The 18,431-nt window shown below is 33.9% G+C and overlaps 1 protein-coding gene across 1 annotated transcript in view; it reads right to left on the bottom strand.

Moving 5' to 3' along the window:
* Positions 1–4,940: 4,940 nt before the first annotated feature.
* The window catches only part of AJAP1 (adherens junctions associated protein 1), a 278,095-nt gene continuing 264,604 nt past the window's right edge, over positions 4,941–18,431 (bottom strand). Inside the window, exon 6 of the mRNA XM_051988720.1 lies at positions 4,941–7,991. The gene's annotated coding sequence lies outside the window, so the exon portion shown is untranslated. The remainder of the gene's footprint in view (positions 7,992–18,431) is intronic.

The following is an 18,431-nucleotide window of genomic DNA, read 5'->3' on the forward strand; positions in this document are numbered from 1 at the left end:
TTGTTCATTTTTCCATCCATTTTATGGATTAAAGACTATCTATACAACTACAACTAGAGCTCTCCTACCATCCAATATATAGATTAAAGACTATCTATGCAAATACAACTGGAGCTCTCCTACCATCCAGTATATGGATTAAAGACTATCTATGCAACTATAAATGGAACTCTCCTACCAAATAAAATTGGATTACTCTATGTACTACTGCCAAAAGTCAAAAATGAAAAAAAAAATCACTTGTCTACCATCCTCTGGATATTGGATATGGACTGATCCATTGATTGATATTACTCACAAGAGTTGAATAAAATACAGATTGGTTTAATCCTAAAGGAAAGGCAAAGAGATATAGAATCTTCTCAGCTTGCCAAAGCATGCCTATTTTCTCAGGTGGCTCATATAATGCAGAAGGTTCTCAGTTTTCTTAGTCTGCATAGGGATATGAAAATTTCTCTATTAAAGTGCTAGTGCATTTTATTGGTCCATTTATAGAAAAAAAGATATTGTTCAGGGAATCTGATGGCTTACTTTGGGATCTTCTGATGACATGTGACTAGTACTGACTTCTGAGTCTAGTTAGAGAATGTGGCTTCTGGTTTTAAATATTAAATCATAAGCTCTTTGAAGGCAGGGCTTATCTTTTACCTTTTTTAAATCCCCAGTGTTTAGCACAGTGTATGGCACATAGTAGGTGCTTAATAAATGTCTATTGAATAATTGATCTTCAAGAGTGACCAGCCGTCAGAGGTATCAATTTTGTGTGTTTGTGTTCACATGTGTGCACGTACTTAATTGGCATGGTGGAAGCCCACCACCATAAGCTGGATTTGTTCTACTTTTCATATCATTTCATTTCATAATCTTCATAAATTCATAAAGGCAAACTATATATATATATATATATATATATATATATATATATATATATATAAAACCACACTTCAAACCTTTGGAAGGAAGGGTCAGTAACATATTTCATGATGTTCAACAGTCATTGAAGATTATACTGGAAAATCCACAAACACTACTCAGTGCAGCCAACATAACATAATCAGTCAATGTTGCTAAATAGAACAAAATAATTGTTTTACTTAGAAAGTACATCAATGCAAATAAGATAAACTGATAAGGAAGCACATTGAATAAAAGATGCTCAAATGACAAGTATATGGGCATTGATGTAGGCTGCACTGCTTACACTGGACTAATCCAACAGTTGCCATATGCTATAACAAACTAATCAATTGTACCATTCACATCCCCCAAATAATATTGGTCATGACATTTTTATGGCACCTCTGGCCTTGGAAGCATCTTGCCCATTAAATACTTTAGGAAGTGTGATAAGTGTTAAAGATGACTTAAAAAAAAATTCATCCCGATAGAGTATGTCTGCTTGATTTTTGGTCAGTAGCTCTCAAAGCTCCTCAATATCTCTGCCAACACTTCTTCTCTTGTAAACCTAGCTCCTATGCAGGGACCGAGATAGCATTATTTAATCTGTAGGGTGGTTCTTGTGGAAATGAAGATACACTATGAGAGGCTAAAGGTTACATATGTAAACAAAACTGGAAGTAAGGAAGATAAGATGATCTTCTGATCATAAAAGTGTTTGCTTTCATAACCATACATTTTTTCTTTAATATTGCAAAATAATTTCACTAAAGTATTTTTCTCATACACATTCATAACATGGAGATGACTCTGATCTGCCAGTAGAGTATAATATGTCTTGACAGTTTCAACTGATCTATAAAAATTAATATTGGCTGAGCATGTTTAGATTTTACTTCTGTTATCCAATGTCTAGTCTCCTTAGGTATATGAAGAACCATTACCAATCTTAGCCACCAAATAGAGTGATGTTTGTTGAAACTGTTGAAACTCAAGAGGTCTATGTTATTAATATCAGACCACTTATAACATGTATAAGGGGAGTTAGGTTCCACACTGCCAAAATTTTGGATTTATGAATAATTCAAATATCAATCTAATTGAAGGGCTTTGTAGAGGGTAAAGAGTGGTTTAACAGCAATTGGAAGTGCTTGGTAAAATCCATAATTAGCACCTCATTGCTTTGGTACCTAGGAGGTAAAAGTATAGTTTTCTTGTTCTCTCTCTAAGTAAGCTAGTCAGGTTTTGCCTAGGGAAAAAAAAAAGGATCAAAGTCCTGAAATGAGCCATCATTTAAATTTTCATTATGTCAGGTAAAATAAATGAATGAGGTTCTTTTTCTGATGATATTAATGAAAAAGTTCTCTGATAACATTGTTGAATTTACAGAAGCACGATATCATAATCTGGACCAAAATGAAGGACTTTAAGCTTTTGTTCTGTTATTGACTTGGAGGGAGACATTGAGAACAGCAAAGGATCCTTAAGTATGGCTTGCTTTGGGATGGTTATTCAATTTCAATAATGCTTCACTTCTACCACATTTCCATGGGAACTAAACAATAAAAGAAATCTTCTTGATGGAAGATATTGGACAGGGACAAAAAATAATTCTTTGAAATTTCTTCCACAGCATATTGACCCTGTGTCACTGTTAAGATGTATGAATGTTCAGTTTTATACAAGTTAGAAGTTCCCCAATACACATCTCTTCTCCCCAAAATGCATTGCTTGAATAATCATTTTGTTGTCTGTAAAATCTTCTTAGTATAGTGGAATCTTTGTGGTAAAATTACATTACTGGTTTCTGTGTGACTGGCAGCATAATATAGCAAATTCAACTCAGTCATTTCCACAGCAATGATTCATGAGTGTTACAAATGGAAGGAACTTTAGTGATCATCTAATAATCATCTAGATATAGTGAATTATTCCTTTAATAGAAGGGCAAAATGTGGTTTAGAGTAGTCAGTGCTTTGTCTAATATCACACAGGTTCTAAGCATCAAATCTGGGAAGAACAACTATAGTAGTCTTTTAATCAGAAAATTCCAGTAAACTTAACCTTTAACTAGAGCTATTGAAATTTAATAAAATTAGATAAGAAAACATAATAATTCTTCAATTTATGAAGTTTTAGTGGTGGACACTTGTGTAGTTGAAGTCATGTAATTTTATACTTAGAGTATGAGAGAGAGAGCGAAAAAGAGAGAGAGAGAGAGAGAGAGAGAGAGAGAGAGAGAGAGAGAGAGAGAGAGCGAGCATCTCTGTTAATATATTTACCAAGAACACAGAGGAAAAAGGAACAATCTTTTTAGAGTTAGAAAATGGTTGTGAATGAAGTAAAGTTCCCATGGACATTGATTTTTTTTTTTAACATCATTATGACTGGTTGATGATAGAGTGCCAGTGGGATATGCTGATGATTTTGTGATGATAGAAATCTCTTCATTATTATGTAGATTATTCAACAAATATGTCAACCAATTTAGTGAATCTAGAAGAGCTGGAACTAGGTGGAGAAAACATGATATGAGTTATGGCTAAAATTTGTCAATTCTCTCTTCTTATTCTCAAATAAGAGGTCACTTTTATGTACCAAGAGTACAAAATAGACATCAACTAACCTAAGTTTCTTACCTCCTTTCTTTATCTGCTAAAACACTACATATTGCTGTGCCATCCTACCTATTGTTATAGTCATAACTCCACTGATATGTAAGAGATCAAGTAGTCAGAACCATTAAAAAGTAGTGTAGGAAGACCTGATCACCAATGTGGCTCTCTAGACTTTGAGGCAGTAGAGTTTTTAACTTTGTATCTTTTCTGCATATGTTAAGGAAAGTTTCTGCTTAAGTTCAGGAAACATTATTATAAAAGTAACCAGACTCTAATAAATAACAAATATCAGGGAAATCCTAATAAAAGAGCAAACAAAGAGTCACTGTGAATTTACTTCAAAGGGGGAGGTTACTGTGCGGTCTTAGGTCCTCACAAAGACAAAATCAAGATTGAGTTAACTGCCTAAAGATCAAATCAGGTGTTCAGCTGAATTTAAAATCTACCAACTATTAGATTGGTTTCTATTAATCTTGATATTATTTGCCATAGAAAAGGGGTTCTTAATTTGGAGTCCATGAACATACACATACACATATGTAAACATGTATTATATATGGTGTATACATATGCGAGTATATAAATGTGTGCATGTAAACACAAATTATAGATGTGTACTTGTATGTATAATTGTATTTTAATAAAATGTTTTTCCATTGTAAACATATGTATTCCATTTTGTGTATTTAAAAATATTAGACTGAGAAAGGATCCATAGCCTTCATCAGACTGCCAAGGAAGTTCATGTTACTAACAAGATAAGATTCCTTTTTTTAATAGGATATGATTGAAGTTCTCATATATAAGATGAACTATTTGATTTTAGGATCCTTTTCCTCAGAGCCAAAGAAAACAGCTGGAAATCAAAGACACTGGATAATAGGCCAGACCACATGGGAAGGGGTGTTACTATTGGTGATAAAATGAGAGTGTAATGTCTTAAAGCAGATACAGACTTGCTAATTCTAATAGTGAATGGGGCCAAATCTACAGCTAAATTGTTAACCTTTCCTCTCAATGTTATAGCATTCATCTCTAGCATTGTCTCATTAATCTTATATAATGAAAATCGAATCATTATGGGGAAAGTCATACATTAGCAATGTCTTACACACAGTAGGTATTCACTTGAATGTGATGATTATTATATGGTACAATCCACACTTTCCTTTTTACACTGTACTCTCTATAAATTACTAGATTTTTACATCTGTTTATTTTATATCAGATCCATTTTATACACAGATATCATCTTCCTCTGTAAGGTGTCTAAGAAATGGACTGAAATGTTCATCAACTTCTTTCAATTAGCATGAAATGGCAACTGTCTCTTGGTCCATACTGGAAGAAGATAAATCCTGTTTCTGCTTCTGCTTTTAATTAAAACAATAAAATAATGGGTAATGGACAAGCCAGGAAGGAAGGCAGGGTTATATTCCATTTATTCATGTACATGAGAAAATTTTCATCCATGAAGATCCTGTGAGTTCAAGGATGTGTATACTGTGTTGTCTATTTTGAAACCGCATGAACTGGTTATCATTTAGAATATGCAGAGGTGAAATTCATCCTCAATTACAATGAATTCTAATAGAACATTGCCTCCTCAAGGGCAGATTCTCTTTTATTTTTTTGTTGCTATCTCAATTTACCAGCACAAAGAATGTGCTTAATAAATGTTGAGTTGACTTCAATTGGTTCAAATTGCCTTGAATTAGATTACATTGAATTGAAAATTCTGGTCTTGGGGAAATTGCACCTAAGAGTACAATTTAAGGTCAAAAGGCATGTAGTCAATCCATCTTGCTGAGGAATCCAGCCTCAAAGTCAGGATGTGCTTGTGGATCCATCATATCCAGCTTCATTCACTCAAAGAATCAGGTTGCCAAAGGTTAGGAAAGCCAACTTGAATGCATAGAGAGAAAACCAGCAATAACAGAGCTCCCTCATGAAGGATACCTAACTGTTAACTGCAAATATCTGGATGTTGATGGATATTGAAACAAAAGAGATGCATAGTTTGTGATTTCTTAAGGGAAATGAACATCAAATGGTCAAAAGCAATTTGTGGAAGAGTCTTTTACATATTACTCCTTTCTCTACTGCACTATTCAATATACTTTTCCTTCACTCTTTAGAAACAACAGAACACATAAACAAAACAATGAGGTTGCTACAAAAGTCTTTTCTTTTTTTTTAAAAGCTCCTCTTTTCTTCTCTCATTTCTAAATGTAGAAAAGTTTACAATTTTTTTTTCAAGTTTACAATTGTTTGAAGGAGATGTTAAGGAATCAGGAATTCATCTACTTAATGTCTCACCTCTTTGATCAAAAAAAAAAAAAAAGTGGAAAAACCTTTTTCTATCCAGTCAAAGACCCACTTATTGGGTATATTTAGTTCAGTTGGTTGAAACATAGTGATGTCAGCCTTGGGCGTGGTCAACCAAATGGTAAAGACTTGTACTTAGCCCCAAGGGGAACCAATGGGAAGAGTGTAGATGACCCATCCAAAGTCCATTCTACTTCTAGGACTGAGCATGTGACTCCAGAGTTTGGATTTCTACTCTATTCATTCAACAAAATATTTAAAAGATGTTTTTATTTCTCTGCTTGGTGCTGGTGCACCAAATAGGTGACCTTCACCGAGACCATCTATTCCTTTGGTGTACTGGCAGATTTGGTGTGTATTATATTTGGTTAGTGATGCATGGATGTGGCTATTGATTACAGTGTTCTGGTTTTGTTTACATCAACTAAGAAATGTCATAGGATTTTCTAGGGTAGTTGACCCTAGTGAAGGATTCTGGATTTATAAACAATAATAAATAAAATTATTCTCACAGTACTCAGAAATGGAAGTTCAGACCCATGATATAAATTGAAACTTACCCACATTCCCCATCAGGTTTTATCAGTATAAGTCCAATTTAGGGGAATGCTTAAAGTGGCTTTTGGAAAGCCTGGATAGGGCTATTCAATGCTGAAGTGTGAACTTCCTGGGTCAAGTAAGAATAAAATTGTTGTGATGTCCAAATAGAATGAAATGAACATTTTTTCTGAGAAGTGCACACACATTCATATGCATACCCACACACACACATATGCATACCCACAGTAATAGCATTTTGTAGTTAGAAGCCATCTAAACAAACAACTGAAAAAAAACATATTTTCTATAACATACCTGTTGTCTAATCTTTACTTGAAGACCTCCAATTGGGAATGCATTGGCTCCTGAAGCTGACACATCCAGTTTGGAATAGCTCTAGACACACATACATGCATACACGCAGATACACATGTATAAATGCTTTTAATTTTGAGACTCACTCATCATTCTATCTTTATGTCACACTCATAAGCTTCAATGATCCATGGTACATACCCCCACCCTCCACTACCCATAGTCCTCTTCAAGATCAGCCAGTCACCAAAAACAATGTGCCTCTGGCTCTTAGGTAGTATTTTTAAACAACCAAATTATTCAAACCAAATAACTACAATAACAAAAAATAGAACCAGGACACTCCTTCTGATCTAAAGTAGAAGCATTAGATTGCAGCTGTTGATAAGTGAACACATTTACAACGAGTGCTCCAAAATGTTGACTAAGGCTGTCCCCTGGGGTTGATGGTGATGGGTCTTTAGAAGACTACTGCTCACTAGTGGAAATGTTTCTAAATGGTCATATATATGTTTGTGTGAATATATATATGTATATAGATATATGTTGGAGAGGCAAGCTGCCGAAGTAAAAAAAAAAACACCAGTTTATTTAGTCCATACTAAGCATGTTAAATAAATCAGATTCTGTAACCCATGACACATTTTCTTTAAAAAGGAACATTTAAGAGCTTCAAAAATTGCTACAGTACAAAAAAGTGTCTGTGTGTGTGTGTCCATGTATGTATTTATATATTTATATATGTATATTAACCAGAAATATTGACTGTCTCAGAAGAGAAATCCCCAACCCTGTTTTCTGTAATATTTCTATGTGTAATTAACTTAGCTTCATGTTTGAAACAAAATCTTTCAGCTCAGTACATGGCACGTAATGGTGTTATTGGCACAGGTTCAGAATCATTGTCCAACTTCCACAATTCCAGGCGGTCCATCTTGTCCTTTGCATTGGTCTCCTTTTCCTCCTTTTGTCTTCAGAGAATCATTTTCCCTTTTATTTCTGGAAACTGTTTTTCTTCTTCTCCCCAAAAAACTCCTTGGGGACAATGAAGGTTGCCTATAGGCACGTTCATTTTTTTTAATATAAAAATATATTTGGCCTATAGAGTTCTGCTCCATGAGTTCTCCACTGGCAAACAGAAATTGTAGGTTTGGGGATACTCTCCCCTATTTTAAGTCTTAGGACTTTTTGTGGGTTTTTTGTGTTTTTTTTTCATTTTTTGTTTTTTTTTCTTTTTTTTGTTTTTTATATTTGTTTTTGTTTTTGTTTTTTTACAGGTTCACCAACGGAATCCTGCATGGAAAGAAAACAACATAGAGATTAAATTATAACAGATGAATAGACAAATATGTCTCTTCAAGTTATTTCAATTCAATCAAAATTAAAAACCTGTAACTATAGAACACTATTTTAGGTAATTAGGAAACAAAGAAAAGCAAAGGAATTCTTGCCCATAAGGAATTTTTATGAGACTAATAATTGTTCCAGGTGTCATCTCTCCCATTATACTTTTCCTTTTCTGTGATAGCTATTAATATTGAAATTTCCTTGTATTTACCAAGTCTATACATTGTGCATCTTGATTTGTGTATATTACTACCCCAGTAAATTTTAGTTCTTTGAAGGAAGGGATAATTTTTTTTTCTTTATATCACCGGAACCTAGAACAGTGACCTGCATATATTAAGTGATTAATATGTTTGCTGAACTGAATTATTTCATTTTTATATGTTTTTGGATTTCCCTGTTATCTCAGTCTTATTCTCCCACATTCAAGCTCCTAATTTTTCTTCTCTGTTTTTAGACATTAATTTTCCATAGATTTTTATGAGTTAACCCTCAGTGTTCAAAAATAGCTGACAAATTCTCAAAAAAAAATTGTGAATGTTTAGCAACTCAACTGGCATGAAGCCTTAATCTTAGCATATGTTAATAATACTAACTCTGGAGGCTATACTTATTTTAACTTCAAAGGTCTGAATTAATATATGAAAGATGACCCCAAACCACTGCCCATATTATTTCATTACTTACTGTTTTCAATGTGAATGCCATGGCATTTGCCTACTGTATATTAGCCCTTTTTATAATATTCATTAATTCCCCTTTCTCTTTTATATTTACCATTTTTCATCAAGGGCAGGCTACTTTTAGATTCTCTGTATATATGATTGGAAACTGAGTCCATTTTTACCATTCAGTCATCTGTGGCCTTCCTGAAACTTAGGACTTGGGAGAGATTAATGACTTACATTAGAAAACTCATCTCCTGTATCTCTCTGAAAGGTGATCTTGCTGAAGAGAAGAGCATTGGAATCACAAATGTGTCTGGGTCAAGTCAGCTGGCAAGCACAGATGTTTTAAAGGTTTGGCAAAGGATATTCAGCTTATAAACTTGAGACTATATACCTCAGGGAAAAAAAAAGGGAGGAGGGAGGGACTGAAGGGTACTATATATAGGGACTCAAAATGAAAATCATAAAGTTGAGGGAACATGTCCTTGTAAGACAGAAAAGGATAGAGGTTAGATGTCTTGAACATTTCCTAGCAAGTCACCATAAAAATACCAGTAAAGATGAAATCAAATGAAATATTCTAGATCAACCAAGTTATCAAAGCCAAAGCTACTTAGTGCATACTCCCCATACTCAGTGTTGAAAAAAATGATAATATACCTGAACATTCTTTTCTTTTCTTTTTTCTATTCAATTCCTTTTGGTGGAAATGGCTTATACCTTGCCTTTTTTTAGCAGCTTTACACTCAAAAAGACATACTAAAGAAGATAGTGGTGTGAAAATATCTACTCATTTATTAATAAAATCGGAATACAGGAAGAAAAGCACAATACCTGAAGTAAAGGACAATAAGCCAGTGGGGTAAAATAGTCTGAAGGCTATTATTATTATCATTTTTAATTCAAGACAATCCATTGTCTCATTAGACCATCAAGCTATTACATCTAGTTCAGAGAAATGCTTGGAGTAGACCATAGGTAGGCTTAACTATGGAACTATAATGACTTAGGCTTAGATTTTTAAAGGCAGTGTATTGAGAAGAAATCAATAGGATTCTGAGTGGGATGGGAAGAAAGGTAGACTAGCCATTGTTTTTAAAACTCATGACATTTTTTTTGCCATGTACCTATTTAAGGAGATCCTGAAATGTCATTCTCATCATGAAACCTTCTGTGACTGACAAAACAAAAGTGAATTGTTTCCTCAGGCTCTGCCCACTATAAGGAAACACCTATGTTCAAATTAACTGATTTGCATCTCATGAACTATGTTCTTGTCTTTTCTCCCTAAAATGTATTTACTTCTGATCCCTATTTGTTGTCAGCTTAAAGTTGAAGTACATTGGCTTAATGTTTAGGCATGGTTGTCATATCTTACATATTTGAGCTTATGGCATTCTATTTACCAACACTCTGAAATTTATGTATTTTCTCTAATTTGTGTTTAGGAAATTGCCATCTACAACCAGACATAAAAAAAAATTACTTTTTCATAAGGAGCTAAAATGTTTATTGTAAAGAATCAAGATAACCCTTTTGCATAATCCCTAAAGCATTAAAAATGAGAAGATAGAGGAACTAAAGGAAAATGTTTTATCCTATCATGACCATTGAAAGGGAAGTTGTCTGGATTTACATGTTCAAATATCACAAATGCCTCCATTCTGACTCTGGAGAGTCTTGTCCAATCATGTGTCTTGTTCTTGGTATGACTAAATAGGTCATTCTACCTTCATAAAGTTACAGGCAAAAGAGAACAAGATTAGAAGTTAGAGAACCTATCAAAATCATTTGGTATTGGCTAAAAAATAGAGTAGTAGATCAGTGGAATAGGTTGGGTTCACAAGACAAAGTAGTCAATCACTATAGTAATCTAGTGTTTGATAGACCCCCAAACTCTAGCTTGTGGGATAAGAACTCACTATTTGATAAAATTTACTGGGAAAACTATAAAATAGTATGGCAGAAACTAGTCACTGACCAACATCTAAAACCCAAGATAAGTTTGAAAGGAGTTCATGATTTAGATATGACGGGTGATAGTATAAGCAAATTAGGAGAACAAGGAATAGTTTACTTCTCAAAATTGTGGAAAAGAGAGTAATTTATGGTCAAAGGACTAGAGAATATTATGACATGCAAAAATGTGTAATTTTGATTACATTAAATTAAAAAAAAAGTTTTGTACAAACAAAACCAATGCAACCAAGATTGGAAGGGAAACAGAAAGCTGGGACATTTTTTTTTTTTTACATCCAATGTTTCTGATAAAGACCTCATTTCTAAAATATATGGGAAAATGATTCAAATTTATAAGAATACAAACCATTCCTCAAAAGTCAAAGGATATGAACAGTCAATAAAATTAAAGCCATTTCTAGTCATATGAAAAAATGCTCCAAACCACTATTGATTAGAGAAATACAAATTAACTCAACTCTGAGGTGGCACTTCCCACTTTAATAAGGAAAGATAATGAAAACTGTTAGAAAGATTGTGAAAAAGTAGGACATTAATGTATTGTTGTTGGTGGTGTGAAATGATCCAATCACTCTGAAGAGCAATTTGGAACTATGCCCAAAGGATTATAAAGCTGTGTACAAACTTTGATCCACTAATATCTCTACTGGATCTGTATCTTAAAGAGATCATACAAGAGGGAAAAGGACCCATATGTGCAAAAAAGTCTATAGCAGTTCTTTTTGTAGTGAAAAATAACTGAAATTGAGTGGATTTCCATCACTTTGAGAATAACAATGTTATAATACACAAATATAATGCAATAGTATTGTTCTATAAGAAATGATAAGAAAGCTGATTTCAGAAAAGACTTATATGAACTTCTGCCAAGTAAAGTGAGCAAAACGAAAAGATCATTGGTCATTGTAACAAGAAGATTATGTGATGATCAACTATGATGGACTTGGCTCTTTTCAATAATGCTGTGATTCAGGGCAATTTCAATAGACATCATGGGATGGAAAATGACATCTGCATCCACAGAGATAACTACAAAAACTGAATGTGGATGGGGGCATAGTATTTTCATCTTTTTGTTATTGCTTGTTCATTTGTTTATTTGTTCATTTGTTTTTTTCTTTCTTGTGTTGTTTTTCCCTTGTGGTCTGATTTTTTTTGCATGTTATGGCAATTATGGAAATATTTCCAAAAGAATTTTATATGTTTAAACTATGTCAAATTGCTTGGTGTTTTGGAGGAAGAAGGAAGTAAGGGAAGGAGAGAGGAAGATTTAGAAAATAAAGTCTTGCAAAAAGAGTGTTAAAATTATCTTTGCTTATATTTGGAAAAAATAAAATATTTTTTTTAAAAAGAGAATTTAGAAGAATAAGTTGTAGTTCTGCTATTCGTTATATGATTATATATTCCTCTAAATTCTTTTTTTAAGTATTTTATTTTTTCAAATACATGAAAAGATAGTTTTCAGCATCCATTAAGTTCTAGTTCTAATATTAGTTATATGATTTTGCACATGTCTTGTTCTTTCCCTGGACTTTATTTGTCCTATATCAAAAATGAGATTGGCCTATATAACCTCCAGGGTTCATTTCAACTCTGCTATTCCATGGTCGAATGTCTCTGTCAAAAAATATATGTTCTCAAGTATAAGTTTTTTCTTCTGTAATTTACATCTTAAAGTCCCTCCCACTTAAGGCATCTAAGTGGCACATTGAATAAAGTACTGGTCCTGAAATGAAAAAATTCCAAAATCAAATCTAACCTGAGATACTATCTATATGATCCTGAGCAGGTCATTTCACCTCTGTCCCAGCTTCCTCAACAACAAAATAGTATAAAAACAACACTTATTAATGGGTTGTTGTGAGAATTAAATGAAATAATATTTATAAAGTGCTAAGCACAGGGCTTGGTACATAGTAGGTGCTTTATAAATTCTTATTCTCTTTTTTTCTGATAAGCTATCTTTTAAACTTTTCCCAACTTTGACATTCTGTTCTCCAAGGTCTATTCTACTTTGAAATTTGATATTCTTAGGCATCTCTCAGCTCTGGTGTTCAATGCTCTAGGCTTTCTTCTTAATCTGATAAGTTATATTTAAAGATCCCTTCCAGGCCCAACATTCTAGGTTCTCATGTCTGGACCTGCAAATTTCTATTGTTCTTGTTGTGTTCTTGTATTTTTCTTTACTTTTTAAATATTTTTATTTTATTTTTTAATTAAAGCTTTTTTATTTTCAAAACATATGCATGGATATGTTATCAACATCAACCTTTGCAAAATTTTGTGTAACAAGTTCCCCCCTCCCCTTTCCATATCCCCTTCCCTAGATGGCAGGTAATCCAATATATGTTAAACATGATAAAAATATATGTTAAATTCAATATATGCATACATATTTTTCAAATTATCTTGCTACACAAGAAAAATAAAATCAAAAAGGGAAAAAATGAGAAAGAAAATAAAATACATGTTATTGTTGTTGTTGTTGTTGTTGTTTTTGCTATTGTAGTTGTTGACATTATAGAACCTTCCAGTTCTCAAAATAAACAATATAACCATTTGAATAGCAGACAAGATAAACCAATACTGCCAACCTTCCTGTCTCTGTGGGAATTCAGAAGCAACAATAACACACTAATGATTGAAAATGAATTTGATTTAATTCTTTACTCTTTCTTTTCTCACCTAGTATGTTTTACTTCTCTTCCACTGTACTCCATTATTTAATCCATCTCATATGCCCATCATTCAACATTTGTAAAACTGCTAGGAAAGGGAGCCAGGGAACCACTGAACTGGAATATAACTCTTTATTCTGCTCTCCAACTCTCTCATGTCATAATGAAGATAAATCCTATCATGAACCCAGGAGGGATCTGTTACTCCCTGAGACAGGGGCACTGGATTACACATTTTGAGCCCTGACACTAGTTCCCGTGGAATTTTCTAAGCTAGTCACTTCTGTTCATTGGTCTTTAGTTTCTTCTGTCAAATGAGTGGGATGGAATGCATTTGAGATTTAGAATCATAGGACTTATATTCAAATACTAGCTTTGCTATTTACAATCAATGTGACCTTTGACAAATTAAATTGTTCACTTCTCTAAGATCGGTTTCTTCCTCACTAAAATGAAGTCAAACTTTATGACCTCCAAGGTAACTTTTAGCTCAAAATCTGGTATCTTATGCTTATTTTTAAAGAAAAGAGAAGGTTTGGGGGCAGAGGGCAGTCAAGATGGCAGAGAAATGCAGCATTTCTTTTGACCTCTACCCCAAACATCTCTAAAACACCTTTAAATGATGCCATCAAACAGATCCCGGAACAGCAAAAATCACCAAAAAATGGGGTGAAAAGTTTTTTTTAGCTAAAGACAACCTAAAAGGTCATCAGGAAGGTCGATCACAACTGGGTGAGAGTGGAGCATAGTCCAGTACAAGCATTGCCAGCATAACTCCAGCCCCAGTGAATCAGGAACAAACCTTGGAAGCTATTGAATTATCAGAGTAGTAGGAGCTGCTTCTTCTAGAGTTCTTAGTTTTTAGATGTTAAGGAGGTTCAACAACTGGTCAGTAGGAGATTATTAGCATTAAGGCAGATGACTCCTGATTTATCCATGTTTAGATCTGAGTCATAGTTGTGTGATAGTCCAGGGTGAGAAGGAGCACTGGTGCTTTTGAGCCACCGTGGAGCAAGGACTCTCCTCACAGTTCTAGGACAGAAAAGACTGCTTGTGGTCCACTCACAAACCAGAACACAAGTCAGGAGAGTATCAGACACACATCTCCTTAGATCATACCACCTTGGAAGAACTGAAAACTTATAGATCCCTAGACATATCTCTGAAAATCTGTGAAACTTGTAAGAATGTGGCCTCCACCTTGAAAAAAGAGTCTTATTTTAATAAAGAGTTAAAAGTAAAAAAAAAAAAAAAAGGCTACAAAAATGAGTAGCAACAGAAAAAAAAATCTGACCATAGAAAGTTATTATGGTGACAAGGAAGATTAAAACACATACTCAGAAGAAGATAACAAAAGTTAAAGTTCCTACTTCTAAAGCCTCCAAGAAAAATATTTATTAGTCTTAAGCTATGGAAAAGCTCAAAAAAGAATTTTGAAAATCAACTAAGGGAGGAAGAGGAAAAATTAGAAAGAGAAATTAGAGTGATGTAAAAACAAGTTAATAGCTTGGTAAAGGAGACATAAAAATACTGAAGAAAAAGACACCTTAATAACAAACCAGGTCAAATGGTAAAAGAGACATGAAAGGCCAATGGGGAGAAAAAATGCTTTGAAAAGCATAGTTAGCTAAATAGAAAAAAGAGGCACAACTGAAGAAAAAAAAATCATTAAAAAGGAGAATTGAACAAATGGAAGGTAATAATGAGAAATGTGAGAAATCAAGAAAAAATAAAACAAAATCAAGAGAATGGGAAAAAAGAAAGCAATGTGAAATATCTTATTGGAAAAAATGACTGACATGTAAAAATAGATTCAGTGCGCATCAGTTGGAGAATGGCTGAAGAAGTTATGATATATGAATGTTATGGCATATTATTGTTTTATAAGACATGATCAGCAGGATGATTTCAGAAAGGCCCAGAAAGACTTATATGAACTGATATTAAGTGAAATGAGCAGAACCAGGAGATAATTGCACATGGCAACAACAAGATTATATGACGATCAATTCTGATGGATGTGGCTTTTCTCAACAATGAGATGATTGAGGCCAGTCCCAATGATCTTATAATCGTGAGAGCTATCTACACACAGAGATCTGTGGAAACTAGTATGGATCACAACACAGCATTTTCACTTTTGTTGTTGTTGTTGTTGTTGTTGTTTGCTTGAATTTTATTACTGTTCTCATTTTTTTTTTCTTTTTGATCTGATTTTTCTTGTGCACTAAGATAATTATATAAATATGTGTGCCTATATTGGATTTACATATATTTTTTACCATGTTTAACTTAAAAAAATAAATCCAGAAGAGAGAATTTAAATTACTGGACCACTAGAACATCACGAATAAAACAAGAACAACAAAAGACATCATCTTTCAAGAAATTATCAAGAAAAACTGACCTGGTATTTTAGAACTAGAGGGAAAAATAGAAATTGAAAAAAAAATCCATAAATCACCTCCTGAAAAAGATCTCATAATGAAAACTCCCAGGAATATTATAGCCAAATTCCAGAGCTCCCAGAACAAAGAGAAAAGGTAGTCATTCAGGAAAAAAAAATATGATGGAGCCACAGTCAGGATAACACAAAATTTATCAGCTTCTACATTAAAAGATTAGAGGACTTGGAATATGATACTCTGGACAGCAAAAGAGTTAGAATTAATGAATTACCCATTCAGAAAAATTGAGTATAATGTTTCAAAAGAAAAAAAATCAATGAATCTTAGAGGAATTTTGTGCATTTTTGATGAAAAGCCCAGAGCTGAATAGAAAATTTAACTTTCAAATACAAGATTCAAGAGAAGCATAAAAAGATGAACAGGAAAGGGAAATCATAACTGACTCAATACATTTACATTTCTGCCTGGAAAGATGATATTTTTACCTCATAATAATGTTCTCATTATTAGAGATGCCAGGAGAATATATAGACAGAGGCATCACTGTGAGTTGATTATGAGAGGCTATCTTTAAGACAAGTTAAATTAAAGGCTGAAAGAGGAATGTACTGGGAGAAATGGAAAGGTAGAATAGAGGTATATTATATGAAAGAGCCTAGAAAAAACTTCTTTAATGAAGAGAAGTAGGAGGAGGTGAGGGAGAGTGATTAAACTTTGCATTCACCAGATTGGGCTTATAAGGGGACACATTTACACATTCAATTGGTTTTAGAAATCATATTTACCATATAGGAAGTACAAGGGAAAAAGGATAAGAGAAGGGGATGGGCTGACAAAAGGGAGGGTAATTTGAAGAGAGGAGATAGGAGCAGACCATTTTTGAGGAGAGAAAGGATGAAAGGTGAGTGAGAGAATAGAATAAACAGGTACTTTATTTGTGCTTGTACTTGGCCTCAGAGTCAAGAAAATCTGGTTTTAAATTCTACCGCTGGCAGTATTGACTGGTTGCCCTGAGAATATGACTTAACATATCACTGCCCTAGGCAATTCTCTAAGACACTAAATCAGAACTGAGTTAACTTCTCTGCATCGTGGAGGCAGAATCCTATACAAAATTTCCTACTCTGATAAAGTCTGGACCAAAACAAACAAAATAAATAACCCCTCATTTGACTTTCTTAGAATCCCTTTTCACCCCAAAATGCATTGTTAGAAGATCTTGTAAACCCTAGATATTTTCTTTACTACTTGAGCAACCTTGACAAATTCAGTTCTGTTGTGATATGGGAGCCACTTGCCAGTGGCTGTGGAGTTCTAACTCAGACCTTTAGAATGGATCTCCTTATGTGAAAAGACGATGATAAAGTAAGACTGAGAGGCAGTTACTCCATTGAGAGGCAGTTGCGTTGTCTGATCTCCCTTCTCTTCCCTCCGCTTCCAATTTATTTCATTCCCAGTCCACAAGCAACACCTGTGTCAGTAAAGACTTCTTTGAAATTCCTTCAGATGTTATGATTCACAGCTCTGGAGGCTGTTGGAGAATTGACCTACCCCTTCACCTAGGCATGGTCCTTAACACAGTTCTCCATGATACACTAAGAAGGGTCACTATATTTAGAGTCAAAGAATGATGAATTAGCTAATAATTCGTTTCTTTATTATCTGCATGACTTTAAGAAAATCATTTCATTCTTTAATTTATCTGAACCTCACTTTCCTCATTTGTAAAGGCAGGGAGTTGGATAAGATGGCTCAAAGGTCCCTTTGAAATCTGGTTCTGTGATCCTAGGTTTTCCATCTTCAGACCTTCCCTTGAATGAACTGTATATAACAAGAGGAAGAGAGCTAAAGTTTAAAAAGTCTATGAAAACCAGTAATAAGTTTTTATATGTGGTATTGTTGCTGATTCAGGGGTACCTGAATTTTTGTGATGCCCTTTGTAGATTTCTTGGCAAAGATGGTGGAATGGTTTGCCATGTTCTTCATTTTGCAGATGAGGAAACTGAGGCAAGCAAGTTTAAATGATTAACCCAGAGTCATACAACTAAAGGATATATTTGAAAACAGATTTTCTAACTCCAGATTTAGTTCTCCAGGCACCTCACCACCTAACTGCCTCAGAAACATTTATATAAAGAATAACAACTGAAATTCTTCCATCCCTTCATCAACCTGGTCATGTTGGTCATTCAAGATTCCTTTTACTTTTCCATAAGGCAGGAAACCCACTGTCAGCACCAATTATAGATTAGTTTAATATTTACATCTCCCTGAAAACACCTAATTTGAATGTCACTGAAAGTCATCTAAAATTTCCATGCAAGATGATATGTAAAAGACAAGTGGGACATAGACATTTAAAGCTGTATTTCTGGATAGGATCAAGGCAACAAGATAATGTCATCACAAACTGTTATATCAACATTAAAATGCATTTATAGAGGCTTAATGGCAATGGGTGAAATAAATATCTCCTTCAGCTCTTAAACCTCAATTAAATGTTTTCGTATTAATTGCTATTTATTTAAGGAACAATAAATATCCTAGTAAATCTAAGTAGTCTCTCTGTAAGTCTTCCATTAATGCTCATGCCCAGGCATTATTCAGGGGAATCAGAGACCACATAGCATCCAGATACTCTCATTCTGGTAA

Source organism: Antechinus flavipes, chromosome 3 (genome assembly GCF_016432865.1).
Source record: "Antechinus flavipes isolate AdamAnt ecotype Samford, QLD, Australia chromosome 3, AdamAnt_v2, whole genome shotgun sequence".
Lineage (NCBI taxonomy): Eukaryota > Metazoa > Chordata > Mammalia > Dasyuromorphia > Dasyuridae > Antechinus > Antechinus flavipes.